Source organism: Oreochromis aureus, linkage group 23 (assembly GCF_013358895.1).
Source record: "Oreochromis aureus strain Israel breed Guangdong linkage group 23, ZZ_aureus, whole genome shotgun sequence".
Taxonomy (NCBI): Eukaryota; Metazoa; Chordata; class Actinopteri; order Cichliformes; family Cichlidae; genus Oreochromis; species Oreochromis aureus.
Window position 1 is genome coordinate 42742858 of NC_052963.1, and position 19802 is coordinate 42762659.

At 41.6% G+C, this 19802-nt stretch overlaps 2 long non-coding RNA genes across 2 annotated transcripts; both read left to right on the forward strand.

Moving 5' to 3' along the window:
- Positions 1 to 2144: 2144 nt before the first annotated feature.
- On the forward strand, positions 2145 to 3296 carry LOC120436134. The gene is made up of 3 exons (XR_005610172.1): positions 2145 to 2304; positions 2685 to 2887; positions 3156 to 3296. It is a non-coding gene; the product is annotated as an uncharacterized LOC120436134 (long non-coding RNA).
- Positions 3297 to 18076: 14780 nt separating this feature from the next.
- LOC120436208 lies at positions 18077 to 18960 on the forward strand. The gene is made up of 3 exons (XR_005610239.1): positions 18077 to 18146; positions 18356 to 18469; positions 18831 to 18960. It is a non-coding gene; the product is annotated as an uncharacterized LOC120436208 (long non-coding RNA).
- Positions 18961 to 19802: the final 842 nt, after the last annotated feature.

A 19802-nucleotide genomic window follows, 5' to 3' on the forward strand; every position in this document is an offset into this window, starting at 1 on the left:
GTTTGATCCCAGGAGGAGGCACAAAAATCCCTTTGGAGTTGCATCAGGAAGGGCATCCGGTAAAATTAAAATTAAATATCTGTCAAATCAAACGTGTGCTACCTGTGCACTGTGGCCGCAACTTCTGAATAAAGTATCATCAAGTATCTTCTTCTATAGTTACATTTGTCATAAGATTTGTTAGAAAGTAACTAAGGTAACAAATGTATCCAGTTACATTCTCACCTTGGAATTCTTCTGTACTCTTGTCTTTTTACAGCTGCAGATCCACAGCGGTGAGTGACGGTGAAAGGCTTATTTAAAACACTCAGTTTTTATTTTTCAGCATCTTTGTCTCTTTCAATGCGAGAGTGAATCTGAAAGGGAGCGTCAGTGTGCTGCCAGGTAACACGCCCCTGTAGCTCGCTATCTCGGGTTACCTGTGCAATATAACGTTAAGGATTGCATGCAGGTGGTTATTAAGGGAAATTGTTTCTCCATGGTGACGTCGCTCGGCTGTCGGTAAATATAGCGGGCTTTACGCAGACAGGATGAGGACGGAAAAATTGCTCAAACTGGCTTCTTAGTCCCTATAAATGTCTTCTTCCTTCGTCTCTGTGTTTCTGCTCTTTTTTCCTCCCCTGACAGTCTGTTCCTGCCTTCTTAACAGCACTTCATTCCTCTTGCCAACTCTCCTCCTGTTGTCCTTCCTCCCTGACTCTTACTCCTGCCCTTCCTGCTCCACTTTTCTTTCTTCATCCTTTGACACTGCCATCACACCTGTCCTTCCTGCCATCACTCTTCTTCCTTTGTTTTTTTTATATATGACTTTCTTTCTTGTTTTGCTGCTTTCCCTCCCTCCTCCTTCCTCTCCCTCCCTGCACACAGCCATATGCAGCTCTGTAAATGGCAGGATGCTGTGTGGTTGTGATGTGGTCTGGCTGTGGTCTGTTTGCACTGCCACTGTGGTTCATTCTGCTTACCAGCCTGCTGCTTCACCCTGTCTGGACCCGGCCGGCTGCCTGCCTGGCTGGCTGGCTGGCTGGCTGTTCGTCCGATTGACTGAGTGCTGCGTAATTGAGGCGGTAGATGCACACACATAGATGCTACCACTGCCACAAGCCTGTCACAAACCGTTATAAACTATCCCGTCGCTGCAGAGACGCAGGCCAGCCATCAGAGTCGCATTTACTGCTCTGTTTTCAACTTAATGCCCCCGTCGTCTAAATTTTCTGACAATACCACCAAATGGCATTTATCATCCAATAATTGCAGCCTGCAGAAAACTGGTCAGTGAGAATGATTAACGCGATGACTCATGGGCTGTGTTAGCCCACCTGATGGGAGCGGTGATATATTATGTGGAGCAGAGGACGGAGTCTGTATCCAAATGTGGGTAAAAAGTGTGTGCCTTCTGTGTGTTTTGGCACATACAGTGGAGCAGTTACATTAAACAGTTATATCCAGAGAGACACAAATTGAAAAGGTGACCATTTTGGGGTAAGTGCAGTAATAAGGTAATGTGGTAAAGGGAGACTTTCCGTATGTGTGTTTCGCTGTCTGTGTGAGAGAAACTGAGTCAGACAGAGAGCAGACAGAGAGCGAGAGAGGAAGAGGAAACAGGAGGAGGGTTGCTGCCAGAGGGTGAATGTTGGAACACAGAGCATGCTGTGTTGATTTGATTAAATTCAGTTCTGTTCTATTTGCAGTAGGCCTAGTTACTCAGCTATATTTGTACAGTGCTGTCTGCAGAGTTTTAACAACACCGACACAGATCCGTGTGAGAGCGGGAGGCCTGGGATTAGGCTGCAAAATACACTTTTGAAAAGGATACGCCAAGTTTTGGGGGAGATTAGCCCCCGTTTGTACGGTTTATTTAAATTAAACCACGTGTCCCCCGTTTGGACCTGCTCTCAGTGCTAACACTTTAACAATTTATCGTACAAGAACTACAAAAAACGTGGAGGGAGGACTAACATTATCGCAAATTTAAAAAAAGATGAAAGAATAGGCCTTGAAGCGGTGCTATAAATAAACACCCAGCAGCGTTGTGTACAGTACTTCTTTATTTTGAATACCAAAGACTGTAATTGCATCTGCATGGCTAAACATTTATTCATTTATTCATTCTATTTTTATTTATCTTTTAAAGTGTCCCTTGTAGTGGATGTGCCTGGCATCAGAGGAGGAAAAGCTTAATCAGCAGCCCTCATTTACATCCTCCTTGTTTAAGAGCCAAAAAAGATCCCACCCAGGTTTTCTACTGGTTTTCTACTGGGCAGGAGATTGACTGGCTTTAAACCACAGTGGAGCTTCCATGGAAATGTATGTATGCGAATGGCTGTTTTGTATTTTTGCACATGTATGAATAGTTGTTGTATTTATTGATTTTTGTTTGTCTGTAACATATTCTGTGAACGAAACAAGCCGAAACACTGGTTGTATTCTGGTTACTTTCATATATTAAAGTAAACAAGCAAACTACGTCACTATTTGTGGAGGAATTTCAGTGAGGTTGTGTGAATATGTAAATGTACCTGTATATTGTTTACATGTTTGAAATAAATTAACAATCAATCAATCAATATAGATGGCTACAGATTTGCAGTTTTTGCCATATTATTACGAGCAGATTGGATGTAACTGCCATCTTGACCCCATTCGATCGTAGACTGACTCCGTCTTATCCTGTTTTTTATCCAAAGTATCCTTGACGACAGTAACTGACTGTGAGTAGTTGCAGACCTGGTCCCATCTTCAAAGCAACCATTTCAAAGGCAACAGGATCCCAAGTTCATTGCACGCAGTCCCAATAATTTTGGTGGTGCCGTGGTCTGCGCCCTGTTTCCTCTAATGTGACATTACCCTCTTCAGACTTTACATTCTTCTCCACGTACCTTTGGCAAAGGTGAGAAACTTTCATCCAAAGAATTAAATATGTTGTACTTCACTGAAAATCTTAAGAAAGAAAAAAGGTTAAAACCTGGAACCAACACAGTGTATGTTAAGCGTTAGCATGTAGCCCTGGAACGAATAGTTTTCCCAGGGAAAATCCAAAGCATTTAATAGTGAAGCTAGTATTTGAGACTTTCCTGTTGAGAGGATGGTGTTTTATATGTGTAATCTTTGTACAATTTTGAATTTTTAGGCATTAGTTTGATGTTATTCTTTGACAGCAGCTGTATCTGTAACTGACGGGAAGGTTCGGTTGGATCTGAAGCTGGAAACAAACAATCGGTGTTAAGTGAAAGCTTCCCTGCACTTTGATTTGAATGTGTATAACTTTCAAGCCTTTCAAGTGACAACCTACCCAAAACTCTGAGTGATATTTATGATTTTAGTTTAATTAAGATAAATCATCTTGATGAGAGTTTAGAATAAAGCTTAAACTCTGTAAGCATTTGGCTCCGGCTTCTCCTTTGTACTTTTTACTGCGTGATTATTAATACAGTTAAAACTTTTTGCTCTCATTGGCTGAGTGGCTGCTGAGTTTGACAGGCTTATATACAATGTGTGATGTGACCGCTCAGACTAACTGGAGCTGTTTTGTGCTGATGCTTTATGCAGGTTGGTGCCAATAAAACAAATACAAGCTGAAAACTATGCATCACCACCTAAACTCCTGAAAACAAATCAGACGTGCAGCCTTTCATTTTATATTATACTGAATATTTGTTTGTTTATTTTACAATTTTGAGCAAATCTTCTGTCCATCACAAAATAATAATTTTGTCATCGGGGAAAATGACCATGTCTGCTTCTTCTTCCTGCTTTCCTGCCTGCTAGCACCACTGTTAGTTGTTCTGACCTCTTTTTAAGCATTAAAGCATTTTGTTGTCCTAACAGCACATGACGTTCCCTTCACCTGCAACTTTTCTGTTTCTAACAGGCTCTCAAAATTTCCCAAACTGCCAGTTTTCGATCAGAAACGCTTTTTCAGAGAAGGCAGTTTGATACGGCCGGTAAGAGGGTCAGGTGCACTTTTTCCTTTTAGACACCGTTTGACAAAATGGAGAAAATGAGGTTGTTTCAAGCACTTTAAATCCCCACACAATCCACGAGGCACTCTGCATAAAGTAAGTCTGAGTTACTCTCACAATTGGTAGCCACATGTAGGAGGAAGAAAGGGGCCCATGGTTCAGTTAGCAGCCAGTTCATCTCTCATATCCTGAAATCATTCAGCACTGCAGACAGAAAAACAGCGGCGATGCTGTGGCCTGAATGCACGGTGCTGCCAGCGAAATCACTGAAGCCTTAACAGGACGAAATGCATCCTGATAGAGAGTTCGATAGGGAAATACTTCCTGAAAACAAATCCAATTCCAGGTGTAACAAAAAGGGAGAGATTTGAAAAATAATGCTTTCAGAGGGAAGCTGAAATCATTAGGTTCGGCGTGGAATTCAGAGTTTCTCCGAGTGTGTTTTTGAACGTGATGGATGGATCGAGTCGATGTGTCGATGGTGAGTGTATAGGCGCCTGAGTCAATGTCTGGTGACAGCTTGGGAACAGTCAGCCAGCCAGCTCCAGTCCCAGGGGACACTCGGAGTAGGTCGCACACACACACACACACACACACACACACACACACACACACACACACACACACACACACACACACACACACACACACACACACACACACACACACACACACACACACACAGGGCCCAGACTGGGTTGATGCTCACTCAATGTCACTCTGACATTTACTCTCTGAGGGAACGCTGCTGTCACTGAGGACGATGTGTCATGAGATGGAGGCAAATTTTTTTGCAGCCTTACTCTGCAGCGCACACGTACAGTAATAATACAGGGCTGGATTTTTTGGTTTTGGAAGTGAAATCCTGAGTTTACGTCTCTTTTGAGATGCGTTTTGATGAATTGGTTTCCCTTTCAGAGCTCGATGCGGAACACGTTACAGGTTTTTGTTGTTTTGATTCTAGGTGGATGCCCCGCTACTGCTGCATGAAACCCATCTGACCAGACACACAGCTTCACTCTCTGTTCAACAGACACACACACAAAGGTACTTTACCTAAACTCTGTGGCTTTCTCTCCTGCTGGCCTACAGCTACTCTTGCATACGTACCTCTGCAGCACCATTTTCAGTACAGACACACCCAGGAACACACACACACACACACACACACACACACACACACACACACACACACACACACACACACACACACACACACACATTCCCTGGTTGATGTTGTCCCAGCTTCCTGCCAGATGGTGTCATTTGGCCAGACAAGGTTGCTCTGCCCCAGTTGCTGACAAAAATGTCAACTCTAGCAACTTGTTTATAGTTGCACTTCACCTCATATATATATATACTGTATAAATATATACAATAAGCTTTTCAGCTTATCATTAGTGATGTCTAATTGTATATTTTCATTTGTTTAAGGTTTTTTTTTTTTTTTTTTTTTTATTTCCTATTTGTCTCCATTCTTGCATGATGTACACAAACAGCGGATTGTTTTTGGCTCTTGGAGCTTTGGAATAATTTCAAATCTCAACAGTCACACACTTTCCCACAATCAATATCATCGTCGCTCTGGATAATCCGTAGAGCTCACCTCACCGACAGTTGACTGGAAAGTGTAGCAGATTTCTCTTGGCCTTAAGACTGAACGCACAACTCGGTGCTTCCTTCCAATCCTCCAACATCCTTTGACTCCTGCGCTTTCCTTCGCACCGTCCCTGCCTTCACTGCATCCTCATTTCCCGTGTTACCTCAGACAACCTCGCGCTTCCATCTGTGTTCACATCCCATTACTTTTATATCTGTCAGCTCCCAAAGATGCCATTTCCTTATTTCATTTCACCCCATCACTGATACAACACAAAACTGGGTTAATTTTTATGGCAGATGCTCGGAAATAAGTTTGCATGCCAGGGCTTTGTCTCACTCTTCTTGAATTGTGTGTGAGGCTCTGAAAACGTGTGTATTTCACTCTCACTTCAGGCCAGGGTTAATGCTGTGGATTGCTGGTAGAGTCTGACCTTAATTAGCATGATATAACCCGGGCACGGTGCCAAGCTCTGTTTGCGCTTGCTCATGTGTGCGACGGGGACATGCATCGTGTCTTCTCGTCTGCATGTGCGCACATGGTTGTGCTTCTGTCTGTAAAAATATCTCACAATAAACTTGTGTGTCCAGGTATGATCATTTAGGCACATGCAAAAGACGTTGCGTGCAAATGTGTAGCTCGTTTATGTGTTATTATGTGTGCAGACATGCATGAACCAGGTGCCGCAAAGCAGAAGCAATATTTCATGTAATGTAACAAAAGTAAGGAAAATGCATTTACTAACAAAAGCTTACAAGGTGAAGCCATCCAAGATTTTAAACTGAAACCTGAACCTGACCTGAAGCCAATGCAGTGGATATGAGAAAATCTATGACACTGAGTTAATCGACTTACAGCAGCATCTTCAGGCAGACTGAAGGTGATTAAAAGATGCTTTAGACAGATGAGAAAAGCAGGAGATGAACAAACATCTCTAGTTCACAACCCTGAGTTTAGCAATATTTCTCAAAAGACAAGAAATCTCTGAAAGTATTTAGTTAAAATATAGTTTCTTGTTCAAATTCGTGCAAATTTCTTTTCACTGCAATTTTGAGATCTTGGTTTCTTTTACAGACCACGTAGACGAATGACGGTGCAACAAAGACTGAACTGGGTCTTTAACCTTGCAAGAGAGGGTATACTGAGTGTACTGCATGCACATGAGCTGAACAGTCATGTGATGTGTAATTGTTTCTTTAAGGAGGACACTGTTTGCTGCACTAACAGTCTTCCTGTGATCACAAGTAGAATGAGTGAAATACTCACTTTCACCCAATAAGACTGAAAGAAAGAAGACCTCCCCAAGCATTATCATAAAGTTTTTATTGATTCATATGAGAAAAAACCTCTCCTGCACACTCCCTGGTGTATATTTCTGAATAACAGATTCAGTATTAATAAACCTTAAAGCTGGTAAAACAACAGTGAAACCTCCACTGAGATTCACGATTAAGAAATCAAGACAAATACGATTATATTACTGACATCAGTATTATTGAATCATGTTGATCTGACAACTCTTTCTAAACAAAAGCAGTGGTGGCTGCCTTTAAAAACGTAGAGCTAGAGAAGAAAATGGGGCTGTAATGAGAACGCTGGCTTATATTCAGCTCTGTGTGAGGCTCCGGGTTGGTCACGCCGGTCGCTGCCAGTTTCCATTACCTAGTGCAGAGTCCGAACCCGCTCCACTTGGGCTCAGAGTGCTCTGTTTGCACAAATGATCTTGGCACGCTAATGTCTCGAACACCTCACTCAACAAACACTGTGTCAAGGGAGCGGCCACGGAGTAACGTGTGTAATGGGGAGTTAGGATCACTTTGTTCACTGGCAAGGAAAGCATGTCTTGTTTTCTCCAATCTTCCCTCGCTCTTTATTGCTACCTCTCCCTCTTTTATTTTTTTCGTGCATACAAACAACACAAAAATCAAATGATTGATTCTTTTTTTTGGACCAAATATTATCTAAAGATGGTGCTCATTCCTGATTTATTGCTGATCAGCCTTCTCCAACTGAAAACATTTTAATGAGAGGCGTAAAAATGTCTCCAACTCAGTTCATCAAAACATACACTTTTTATGAGATATTTTAGTTGTTGTGTGCTTTTGTTTGCTTTGCTTGGCACAACACTGTTACCAATACTCTGCAACCTGAAAAGCAGATTTTAGTCGCACTCAAACTGAATACTCAGGTAAACACTTAACTTTTCTGATAAAAATATAAAAAATAATATGGTAACAAGGTTAAAATTATAGAAACTAACTGGGATGAATGGATGTATTACTTTTCGTTATGTCATATGACATAAATGTGACAATTAAATGCTCAGGCTAACAGAAGTACTGTATACAGTTAGGTCCATATATATTTGGACACTGATACAAGTTTTGTTTTTTACCTGTTTACTGAAACATTTTCCTGTTATAATTATATAATAAACATGGACATAATGTGTAGACTCTCAGCCTTCATTTGAGGCTATCCACATTCAACTTGAATGAAGGATTTAGGAGTTTCAGCTTCTTAACACGTGCCACCCTCTTTTTAAAGAGACCAAAAGTAATTGGACACTTGACTCATGGGCAGGTGTGGGCAATTACTCTTTTATGTCATTATCAATTAAGCAGATAAAAGCCCTGGAGTTGATTTGAAGTGTGGTGCTTGCATTTGGCATATTTCGCTTTGAACAGAGAACTTGCGGTCAAAGGAGCTCTCCATGCAGATGAAACAAGCCATCCTTAAGCTGGGAAAACAGAAAAAACCCCATCTGAGAAAATACTACAATATTAGGTGTGGCAAAATCTGCAGTTTGAGAAGTGGTAGACTCAGAAATGCAAAAAGACCCGGACGTCCACGGAAGACAACAGTGGTGGATGATCGCAGAATCATTTCCATAGTGATGAGAAATCCCTCCACAACAGCCAACCAAGTGAACAACACTCTCCAGGAGGTAGACGTATCCATATCCAGGTGTTCCATAAAGAGAAGACTGCATGAAAGTAAATACAAAGGGTTCAAGGTGCAAGCCATTCATAAGCCTAAAGAATAGAAAGGCTAGATTGGACTTTGCTAAAAAAAAAAAAAAAAATCCAGCACAGTTCTGGAAAAACATTTTGGACAGATGAAGATCAACCTCTACCAGAATGATGGCAAGAAAAAAGTATGGAGAAGGCGTGGAACAGCTCGTGATCCAAAGCGTACCACATCATCTGTAAAACACGGTGGGGGCAGTGCGATGGCTTGGGCACGCATGGCTGCAGGTGGCACTGGGACACTAGTGTTTACTGATGATGTGACACAGGACAGAAGCAGCCGAATGAACTCAGAGACTCTCTGCTCAAATCCAGCTAAATGCAGTCAAACTGATTGGGCGGCGTTTCATGATACAGATGGACAATGACCCAAAAGTTGAATATTATTGAACGGCCAAGTGAGTCACCTGATCTTAACCCAACTGAGCATTTCACTTGTTAAAGACTAAACTTGGACAGAAAGGCCCACAAACAAACAGCAACTGAAAGCTGCTGCAGTAACGGCCTGTCAGAGTAATGAAAAGGAGGAAACTCAGCATCTGGTGATGTCCATGAGTTCAAGACTTCAGGCTGTCATTGTTAGAGTTTTCAACAAGTATTAGAGATGAATATTTTATTTTCACTTATTTAATTTGTCCAATTACTTTTGAGCCCTTGAAATGAAGGGATTGTGTCAAAAAATGCTTTAGTTGCTCACATTTTTATGCAATCTTTTTGTTTAACACACTGAGTTAAAGATGAGATTCTGCACATTTGTTTCATTTACAGTTCAATGTGGTAATGTACAGAAACAAAATTATTATTGTATAGTGGGGGCTAAATATAGTTATATAAGTAAAAGAAAAGCTTTGAAAAATCTCTTATTTTTGGTAATTTCAGTAATGATGTTGCTTTGGTTACCATCGTTAATCTAGTCAGAAAAGACTGGAAAAATATAAAATGTATCAAAGAAGTTGGCTCTATGTTGTGGGACACAACTATAACTACATATCTGTTTTTTTATACTTTAAAATATGTTGTGCAATATTAAATCTCATTCCTATTCTCAGTTTCATGTATACTTGAGGAAATTAAACCAAGATTCGTTAAAAGATCAACAGATCTGAGGTGCCGGTAGTTTTTTGACTTTATTTTGTACTTGGTGGGAAGAGAGATTTTTTGAAATCTGAATATATTTGTCAGAAGTCTGCTAACATGTTATTGTTGTGCAAATTTTGTGAAACAGATAAATAGATCTTGGAACTTTTGTGTGACAAAGAAACCCTCGAGGGATAGATGAAACAGAAAACCAGCGAGAAGAAAAAGCCAAATACCAAAAAGATCTTTCTTTTCTAAGTTTCTGTATCTCAGCTTCTCCATATGTTTCTTACTTCTAACTCTTTCTTTGATCTCATGTCTTTTGAGTAGACACACACGCAATGCACGGGTCCAGTGTGTATTGCGTGTGCATGAGCGAGTGAGCGAGTGCCGTGCATGCCTGCTCTGTAAGGCCAGTTGAACAACAAGATATCCCCCAGGAATCTCCAAACATGGCATCATGAATTTTTCAACACTGACATTCGCCATCTGCACCTCGACCAACACACACATGCACATGCGTGCACACACGAGCACACACATCCCAATCCAGCATTCCTCGCACGCATACGTGCATCTGCTCTCTTTCAGTCCATCTCACCTCTCTCTCTTCCTCTGTGTGTTTTTGAACACTCTGCATCTGGTCGGAAGAACCCCTGCCAGTACATTTCACACTTACATAATGCATCCTACTGTCAGAATCTTTAAGAAGAGACGGAGAGAGGGGAGAGAGGAAGGAACAAAAAGAAGGAAAGAGAGCAGAGCGATGGGGAGAGGTATTGATATTCCTGTTTGATTAGTATTATCGATAATGCAACAAACCATTTTTCCAGTCCAATGAGGCACGACGTGGAATTCGAGGCAGAGCTGAGAGTTGGATGAGGAGAGCAGGAATCGAGGGAAAGCTTTGATATGCAGGATGTATATAGAGCAGCACGCAGAGATTCAAAACAAAACACAGCGATTGTGTTGTACTGCTGCCGCCGCCGCCGCTGCTGCTGGATAAATGACCAACTATCACAAAGTAAAGAGCTGCATGACTTTATTTTCCTGGTGTCAGTGGAAATGATCAAGTAAAGAAAAATGCAGAGGCACAAATGAAATACACAAGGCCTCTCGTGCATGTGCACTCATTTGCACAAACACAGACCGAATGTGCACGTTCTGCTGGAAGCGTTAGCTCAGCGGGGAACCGTTTTTGTGTGCTTGACTTTGAAATTACATACGTGCCTTTATTAAACTTATCTTTTTTAAGTTAATCTATTATGTGTGTTTGTTCAAGTGTTTGTTTCAGACTGTGCAAGTGTTTATAGTCAGTCTACATTCAAGCTAACACCCCTGTGAAGCCGTACTTTGGCTCAGCTGTGAATGTAGTCGGCATGCTAACATGGTGATGGTGTTGAAATGGTTCCAATGCTGCGTTTGAAATATTAAAAGGCCCATTAGCTAATCGCCACAGAACATAAAGGCTACAGGAATGCTATTTGTTTGGAGAGTAACCATTAAAAAAAACAACTAAAAAATCTAAGTACTGAATGAATTAAAGCTATAACGGGAACTTGAGAGCTCATTTCATGGCAATCCACCAAATAGCTGTAAATATGTAGAGCAATTTCTCTCCAAACCACAAATGTCAGCTCTTGACGAGAAGTCAGGGGATCACCACAGGCGGAGGGCTTCATCTCTGGGGACCTCAAGTATGAAAATTCAGTGACGATCCACCCACAGCGGGTTTTTCAGTCTGGACCAAACTGGCTGAGAGAGCCGACAGAGCTGACAGAGCAGCGCTGCCATCCGTAGAGCCACGCTGCCAGCTTGGCTAAAAAGGTAAGAGTAAATATTGCTATATGCATTCAGGAGAGACACAAGCAGGACTGAGTGCGAGATGATGACAATAATGGTGGAAGGGGAGAAGGTGTTTTATTTGCTGGAGTCTGCCTCGGTCCAAATTAGTCACAGAATTGGCTTACGCAAAGCAGTCTGATCCCAGGACAGTCTGTGAACACGCACACACACACAAACTGAGCTGTGCAAACACATCTGCATAGGTAACCGCTCTCGTAGCACAAACACAAGCGTTCTCACTGAGTGTCCAGTCGCAGTCCATGCGTTTCTGAACGATCAAACATTTCTTGTAATTTTGCCTCTGTGCATCACCACAGACAATATCCTCTGAATACTTTGTACTTTGCCTTGTTTCCTGTGAATGAAGCGAGGACTTTCAGCTTTAATTCAAGGGATTTAACAAAAAAATTAGCATTAACTTTTTACAGGAACCATTTTCTACACAGTCCCCCATTTTTCAGATGCTCACGGGTAACTGGAAAAACTGACATAATTTTAAATATAAGGGTGTTTTGTAAAGATTATACGAAAAATCATTTGAAGTCTGCAGAAGCTTTCTGCTTCGGTTTTATCTTCAGTAACTGAATATCAGTTGGTTCAGGTGACCGACTTTGCCACTGAAGAATATCCCATTTCTTTACCTTGAGAAACTCTGGAGTTGCTTTTGCACTGTGAGCAAACGAGCAGATTATAGACCTGCTGGCTTCAGAATTCATCCTGCAGTCACGTCATTAGAAAACACTGGTGAACAGTAAGTGCACACGCTGTAACACTGGCTCCACTGTGTTTGACAGATGATGTCGTATGCTTCAGATCATCTTGGTTTCATCTGCCCAAAGTTTCCAGAACTATTCCAGCTGTTTATTGGCAAAGTGTAATCTGACCTTCCTGATCTTGAGTCTAACTAGTGGTTTGCACCTTGTTGTAAACCCTGTATTTACACTAATGAAGGTGTCCCTTGATTGTAGACCTCGACAATCATACACCTACCTGCTCGAGAGTGTTCCTGACTTGGCTGGATGGTGTGAACTGGCCTCCCCAGTTGAACTGACTTCACTTGGGGTCTCACATTCAACATGACAAGGAAAAGCTATAGAATACAAATTCAAAACTTTGAACCAATTCAAAATCTTTTGCATCATTTGTCTTGAAATAATAAGAGCATCTGCCTCACCTGGCCATGATGCTGACTATTAGTCCACTGTCCAGTTAGATTAGGATTTTTAACATTATCAGTATCTCAAAACAGTTTACGCAAAATTTTTGTAAAACCCTTTCACTAGCTGGGCCCACGTCCTCATTTTAGGTTTGACAGCTTTTAGTAGGTAAAGGTGAACGCTTTGACATGAATTGAGCTGCGGTTTGGGGAACGCCTCGAAGGGGCCTGGCGATGGCTCCCGGGCCTGGCAGATCCCCATGCACTAAATAGAAATGAAGAAGTTAAAGAATTGAGAACAAGGAGGGAGGGAGGGTGGGGCACGTAAACGAGAATGAACAACTTGCAGAACTGGGGGAACCTATATAGCTGACAGCCGGAAGGAGCGTGTTTGGAGACGTGGTCCCACTCCTGAAATTCCGATAGATAATCTCCAATAAATTAAAGATGAAAGTATGTGTACAGTATGCACATGCATACATACCAGTTACGCATATTATATCATCATATTTTGGGAAAAAACATACTGCACACACATTACAGCTAATCAGATGTGGAGATAGCCGATACAAACCTTTTAGTACACTTATTGCATCCACCTGTGGTGAGTGTGCGTCAGTCGCCTCACGTGACGAATCACACACACGAACAATATAGAAACAGGTCGTAGAAATGTCATGACTCTCCCTTCTTCTGAGATGCACAGGTGGAAAGCACGGAGTCCCCTCTCCCTTTATGTCCTTTCACGTGACCGGATGCCGACCATCATCGTCTGGATATTTGTCACGTTTCCTGTTGAGCTGACCTTCAGGTGCTACAGCCCATTAAGGGACACAAGGACAATAATGTGGGGTACAGGGACCATACAAATGCACTCTTTGTCAAAATGAAAGCTATTAAATTCCAAGACTTGGTGAAGCTTAAAACAGCGCAAATAATGTATAAAGTAAGAAATAAATTGCTTCCAAAAGAAATCTGTAAATTGTTCATAGAAAGAGAAGGTGGGTATAACTTAAGAGGGAAATGGAATTTAAAAATACAAAGTGCTAGAACAACTTTAAGAACTATGTCTATCTCAATTGCAGGAGTTAAATTATGGAACAGTCTAACAGAAGAAATAAAGGAAAGTAAAAACATAAATCAGTTTAAAATAAAATATAAAAACCTAATTTTAAATAACTATAAGAATGAAGAAAACGGGTTAACCCAGGACGGTAATGTCGCTGGTAATGGTGTTGTGGTTCTTTTGGGTTTTTGTTTGTTTTTTGGTTTGTTTGTTTTTCCATAACTTGTGTATCTGCAAATATACTCATTCTGTATTTTTCATATGAAAGAAACTATACTGTGGTGGGGCTTGCTTATTTCTTGTTTTTGATTTATTTACGTTTTATTTTGTTTTGCTTTTTTTTTTTTTACTTTTGTTTCATATGTTGATTGTTTAATTTAAGACTAAAAGAAAATTAAATGAATGAGAGGTAAAACTTGAGGGGGTAGGGACAAATAAGTAAATACTTCTGCCTACTCCTTTTCAAACAAATAATGAAATGATATTTTATAATGATTGCGAAGACACATGTTTGAAATGTTTGAAATAAAAATGAACTGAACTGAACTGAACTGAGTTAATGAAAAATTAACCTGACAAACTAAGGATAGCATTAAGTCTTGTTTGGAGGAAGTGCATTCTACTGTAGCATTGACCTCTAAGGCCTGTTGCATTCACTGTAGGACCACACCCAGCTTTACCGCTACGTGTTGGTAATGATCAGCTGAAGTCACCACAAGATTATCTCCTGGCTGCATCTTTTTTTTCCTTTTTGTTTTTGAAGTAAACTTGTCACAGTAAGATTTCCTGAACCAGTCAAGTTTAGTGTTCCTGGGGAATTATGCCGATGTTGGAGAACTCTGAACCTCTGAATTCAATACCAGTGTGCAGTGCAGGGTACAGGAAGCGGTGCATCCGGCTTTCATGCAAAAAAACTAAGTTTGCCTCCTGTTACAGACGGGCAAAACGTTTGATCTGAACATCCGTGTACTGGAGATATTATTAGAGAAAGACACGGCACTCAAGGAATTCTGCAACAGTAAAGATGATGGTAGAAATAATCAGATCTGACTGGCGATTCCATACACGCTGTCTTCATGCCTAGCTGACTATTGAATTTGGAGCTAATTTAGACAGTTCTTAAAAACAACTTCCCAAAAATGTGTGCGAAGTGGTTTTGTTTCATTTAAGATCTAATGTGCTGGAATGCAGACCCAATTCAAATCTTGCCCCATAGAGATGCACACATGCACATCACACAGAAGTGACACAGTTCTTTCCTGCAGCAAGGAGCAGGAAATAAGTTGGATTAAGCTAATTATGGCACAGAGTGTTGCTGCACATATCCCACACAACCAGCCAGGAAGTCACACTGATCTTGCAGAAACATACACAGTCACACCCAAACATGTCAATACACACGCAAGCATGCACTCACACACATGCACAGATCCTTTCACGGTATAGCCCAATGTTTGCACTACAAGGTCAGGAGATCACATGTGTTTGCAGGCACTCAGGGGCCTGTAACACACCGCAGGTATATATACATGGCAGCTTTATTCGCTCTGTGTGTGTGTGTGTGTGGAGGGGTCTGCTAGTAACGCATGTCGGCGCATTCCCCTGTTTGTGTGTGCCAGTGTGTGAATAGGCGTCTATTTATCCGGCATCAACCACACCAGAGTTTCTCCAGACTCCCACATCACAGGGATAGGGTTTCTCCTTGTGCCGTTTCCTATTACTGAATAGATTAGTCAGTGCAGATCTGCAGATCGCTTCCCTGACTGACAGCTGTGTGTGTGTGTGTGTGTGTGTGTGTGTGTGTGTGTATAAAATCATTTAAACAAAACAGAAAACATCCGAACTGAATAGAAGATTCGAAGAAATGAACTCTAAGTCAATCAGTTAACTTTTTTTACCGCTGCGTCTTATAGTTGACATCAGCAAGTAAAGTCCACTTACTCCTGATCTTCCTCCGCCAGTCCTTGGCAACAATTGGGTTCAGTCTGCAACTGACACATCTGATAGACACCACCCGAATACCTTGAAGTTTGATTAGAAAAACTGTGAAGTTTCACAGTCATAAAAGCAGAATCAGGACCGGCAAAAAAAGGAAAAGAAATGAATTCAATAGAACACACTTTAAATCTTACTAGAACGAACTAATATTACTAAAACTTCTGAAAAGATACACGCACAAGCTTTATAAATGATCAGTTTGGTCGTTCATTTTTCTGGTCAGACCTTGAAACTGGTGTTGCATGCTCTGCAGCCACAGTCTGAAGATTTTTTTCTTCCTCTTTGCCTCCTGCCTGACGCCTCCACCTTTGTCCAGTATTTGCGAGTTTGGTTAATCAGTAATTCTAAAATGGACATAGGTGTGGATGACTTTGTATATGTTCCCGTACCCCTCATCCGCCTTTCCACCCTGAATCGAATAGAAGACTGATGGACGTTTGTATCAAACGACTCATTTCAAAGAAAACTACAACAAAAGAACTTTCATCAAAGCTACAAAGGAGTTTGATTTCCATTTCACTTCTAATAATCTGAAACAGCAATGATAAATGTCATGGTTATGGTGCTTGACCTTTCTAAAGAGCAAGTGATTGTTTCCAGACAAACAATGTGGGTATAAACCTACTGCAGAAGACGCAGAGATGCCAGTTGCTCTATTGACGTCCTACAGCAGGTGACGCAGCCACACGTGCGCTCCGAGCCAAAGACAAGGATTCGCATTCAAAGAAAATGTACTGCGGCGTGGAGTGCACTTCCCCCTAAACATCACTGTCTTTGGTGACCTCTCGGTTCTCCAGCATCCATGTTCCCTTTAATGAGTAGGTACAGTCAGACCCTTTTACTGCATTTCACTGCCACACATTGACAGTTTCCTCTGTAGCCTGTCCATAAAGCTTTATGCAGCCTTCCACACACCTAAAGACAAGACAGTGAGTACAATGGCACTCAGCAGCTTTTTATTTTTACCCTGCAGTGCAGAGTTGTAAAATGTGGTCCGTGAAGGGAGTCATCATGCCGGAGCGTGTTTTGTTGAGACACACCAAATTTGCACAGTATCGCTCTGGAGGTGCACGCAAAAGCTCAGTGTGTGTGTGTGTCTGCACGCATGCACTGCATACAGCGATGTATAGAAAGTGCCACAAACAGCAGTAACTACGGAACTAGAAAATCATGTGTGTGTGTGAGTTTATACACTATATGTGTGCAAGTTGCATCTTTAAAGATATAGAAATTATTTTACACACAAAGAAAGATAGAAAAAGCTGGGAAAACACATCGGGCATGAAAGCCAGACGCTGCAGGTTGTTTGTCATAACCGACTCGTTTTATGTGTGTAGGTTAGAGTTGTTCCACATGAATGTTTACTTATTTTAATTTTTAAGTGTTTGAAGTGGAATAAAGGAGAAAGAAAAAAAGGCTTTAATTTCGTGCTGGACTTAACTGCGTGTGAGGTGTTTACCCACTCTGTGTGTGTGTGTGTGTGTGTGTGTGTGTGTGTGTGTGTACAGTATCCTGTGTGTGAGAGAGACCGTGTGTGTGTGTGTGTGTGTGCAGTAGAAATAGCGGGATTGAAATTAACGGCAGAATTTACTGAGCATTTATGTAGCGTGACTGACAGGGTGCGTGTGTGTTTGTGCGCGCGCGCAGAATAATTGGAACTTCAATGCCCACAATCCCCACAGACTCGTCGGCTCCCCCCCTCCCCACCGCCGCCGCCGCCACCACCGCCCACACCCATTCAATGGCCAAGCTGCACCACGATTGGCCCGCTCTCCTCATGACATCAGGACCCAACGTGGGGTTCCCTGAAGGCAATTGGTTAAAACAGGGAGACCCTCTCTCCAATCAGAACGCGGAGAGAGCCCTCAGTCAGAGCTGAGCTTTTAAGGTGGAACCGAAGTGTTGGGGTGTGAGGGATGTGGGGGGCGGTCCTTTTCTACAGTCTAAATTGAGATGTGTTAGCATGAAACTCGAGTTTCCCTCACCTTTACGGCGTGTTGTTACCTAACTAATAGGTAATCTTATTTGAATGTAAGTTGTATTCAGCCACTGGACATTTCTGGTTTAGGCGTCGTGTGAAAATGCCGCCACTGCTAATTTGTCATATTTTAACTGTCATTAGGTACCAAAGTTAAGTTGGCTGGACTAAGTTTTGGTTGCTAACAGGTTTTTGTCTCATTGTGTAGTCTTTAGTTGTAGTGCTGGTTATTTTCCATTATAGACCATGAGAGGACCATGTTTGTCCCATGCATGGCCTGATCTCGCTCTGCTAGAAATGATTACCACACATATAAACAGTGTATAAATCATCTGTTGCTGCTATTTAGTGCTTTGGAAGCTGAGATCATAGTGTCATTGTTGTATCTCCTCATGTGACTTTTTGCATCAGTCTGAAGGCGCTGACTCAAAGGCAAAGGTCAGTCAGAAGACACTCCTACGCATGCATTTGATATCCGTAGAGAAACTGTAGGTTGTCCAGGGTTTCAACAGTCCAACAGTTGAAATTGGCAAAAGTATTTTTTTCTTGTGATTTTTTGTTTTAGAAGACATTCAGTTAATGCTTTAACATGAGATGAGTAGGCTCTCTGTGTATCCCAAATAATATCAGTTCTTGTGCATTAACAGATTATGCCTCTATGAATGTCACTGATGGACCTGCTGGGCCTGGTACTGCGATGTGACTTGGTCATTTTGGGCTAGTGCACCCGTTTAGCCCATATTGTGTTCCGTTAAAATCAGGTCGGCACTATAAATGCTTTGAACTGATCTGTACTGATGTCTGCATCTGTCTGTGTGTTTGTATGCTTACCTATCTGTCTCTCTTAAACCCAGTGTGAGGAGTCGGGGGAGTAATTACCTGCATAATCCATTCTAGAAAATTAGATAATGCTGATTAGTACAATGGGCTACACGGGGAATAGTGGTGGGCATCACTGAATGACAGTATGTGTGTGTCTGTGTGAAAGAGAACGCTAAGAAAAAAGCAATTTAGAAAGAGGAGAGACAAAGAGGGAAAAAAATGTGTTTCCTCACTAAATTATAGCTTAAGCAGACTTAAAAGTTTTTTTTTGTTGTTTTGTTTTGTGCTTCCCTCTCTTAGAAGTTTCCTCAGGTGACCCGTCCACCTCTAGTCCTGCTCGGATTAATTGTTTGGATGTGAATAATCTGCATGCGTAGATGTGATGAATAAGGTGATGCTCTTCTTTCTTAACCTTTGGACTGCTGTTGCCTGATTGCACTCATGATTTCCATTATGTGTCAAACTCTGCTCGATGCTCCAAGTGTAAATTTATGCAGAATGAACTGAGAGAGTAAGGACGGTTTCAAACGCTGAAAATATAAGAGCTTCTGTAACTTCTCTCTCCATTCATCCATTTTCTTAACCAGTTATTAAATTCAGGGTCGTGAAGGTGTGGAGCCTATCCAGACTTTCAAAAGACAAGAGGCAGGACACACGCTGGACAAGTCGCCACTTCATCACTGAGCTAACGCAGAGAGACGGACAACTGTTAACACTTGCATTCACACTTACGACCAATTTAGACAAGTAAGCTAACATGCATGTCATTGGGCTGTGGGAGGAGCTGAGAATCCAAACATGCAAACTCCACACAGATCTTTGGTTCATGTTACAGCTTAAATTTTGTATTATTTCCCATTGGTTAGTTAGCAGTAGTTAGCAATAGTAAGCAGAAAGGGGTCACTTTCAGAGTAAAAGTCCTCCAGTATTGTAGTGGGTAGAAATACTTTTTTAAAAATCTGGGCTTTTATTTTGAAAGGCATACATATTGCGGCATTACAGACATGAGACCACTAACCATAAGACATTAACTTGTCGGACATTTTGGACATGTGACAGTCATGGTGAGAGTCAGTCAGTCACACAGGCCTAGAGACTGGTCGTGAGGGGAAAAAGGAGTATTCTTTGACTGGTTGTGAATGGTTGCTGGCAGTCACTGGAAAAATGGTTGATAAAGCTCCAGTCACACTGGCCGGTTAGACACCCCCATTTTTCTCTAGTGATCCACCTGTTGCTATAGAAAATGGAACAGGTAGGCAAAAACCTCGCTGT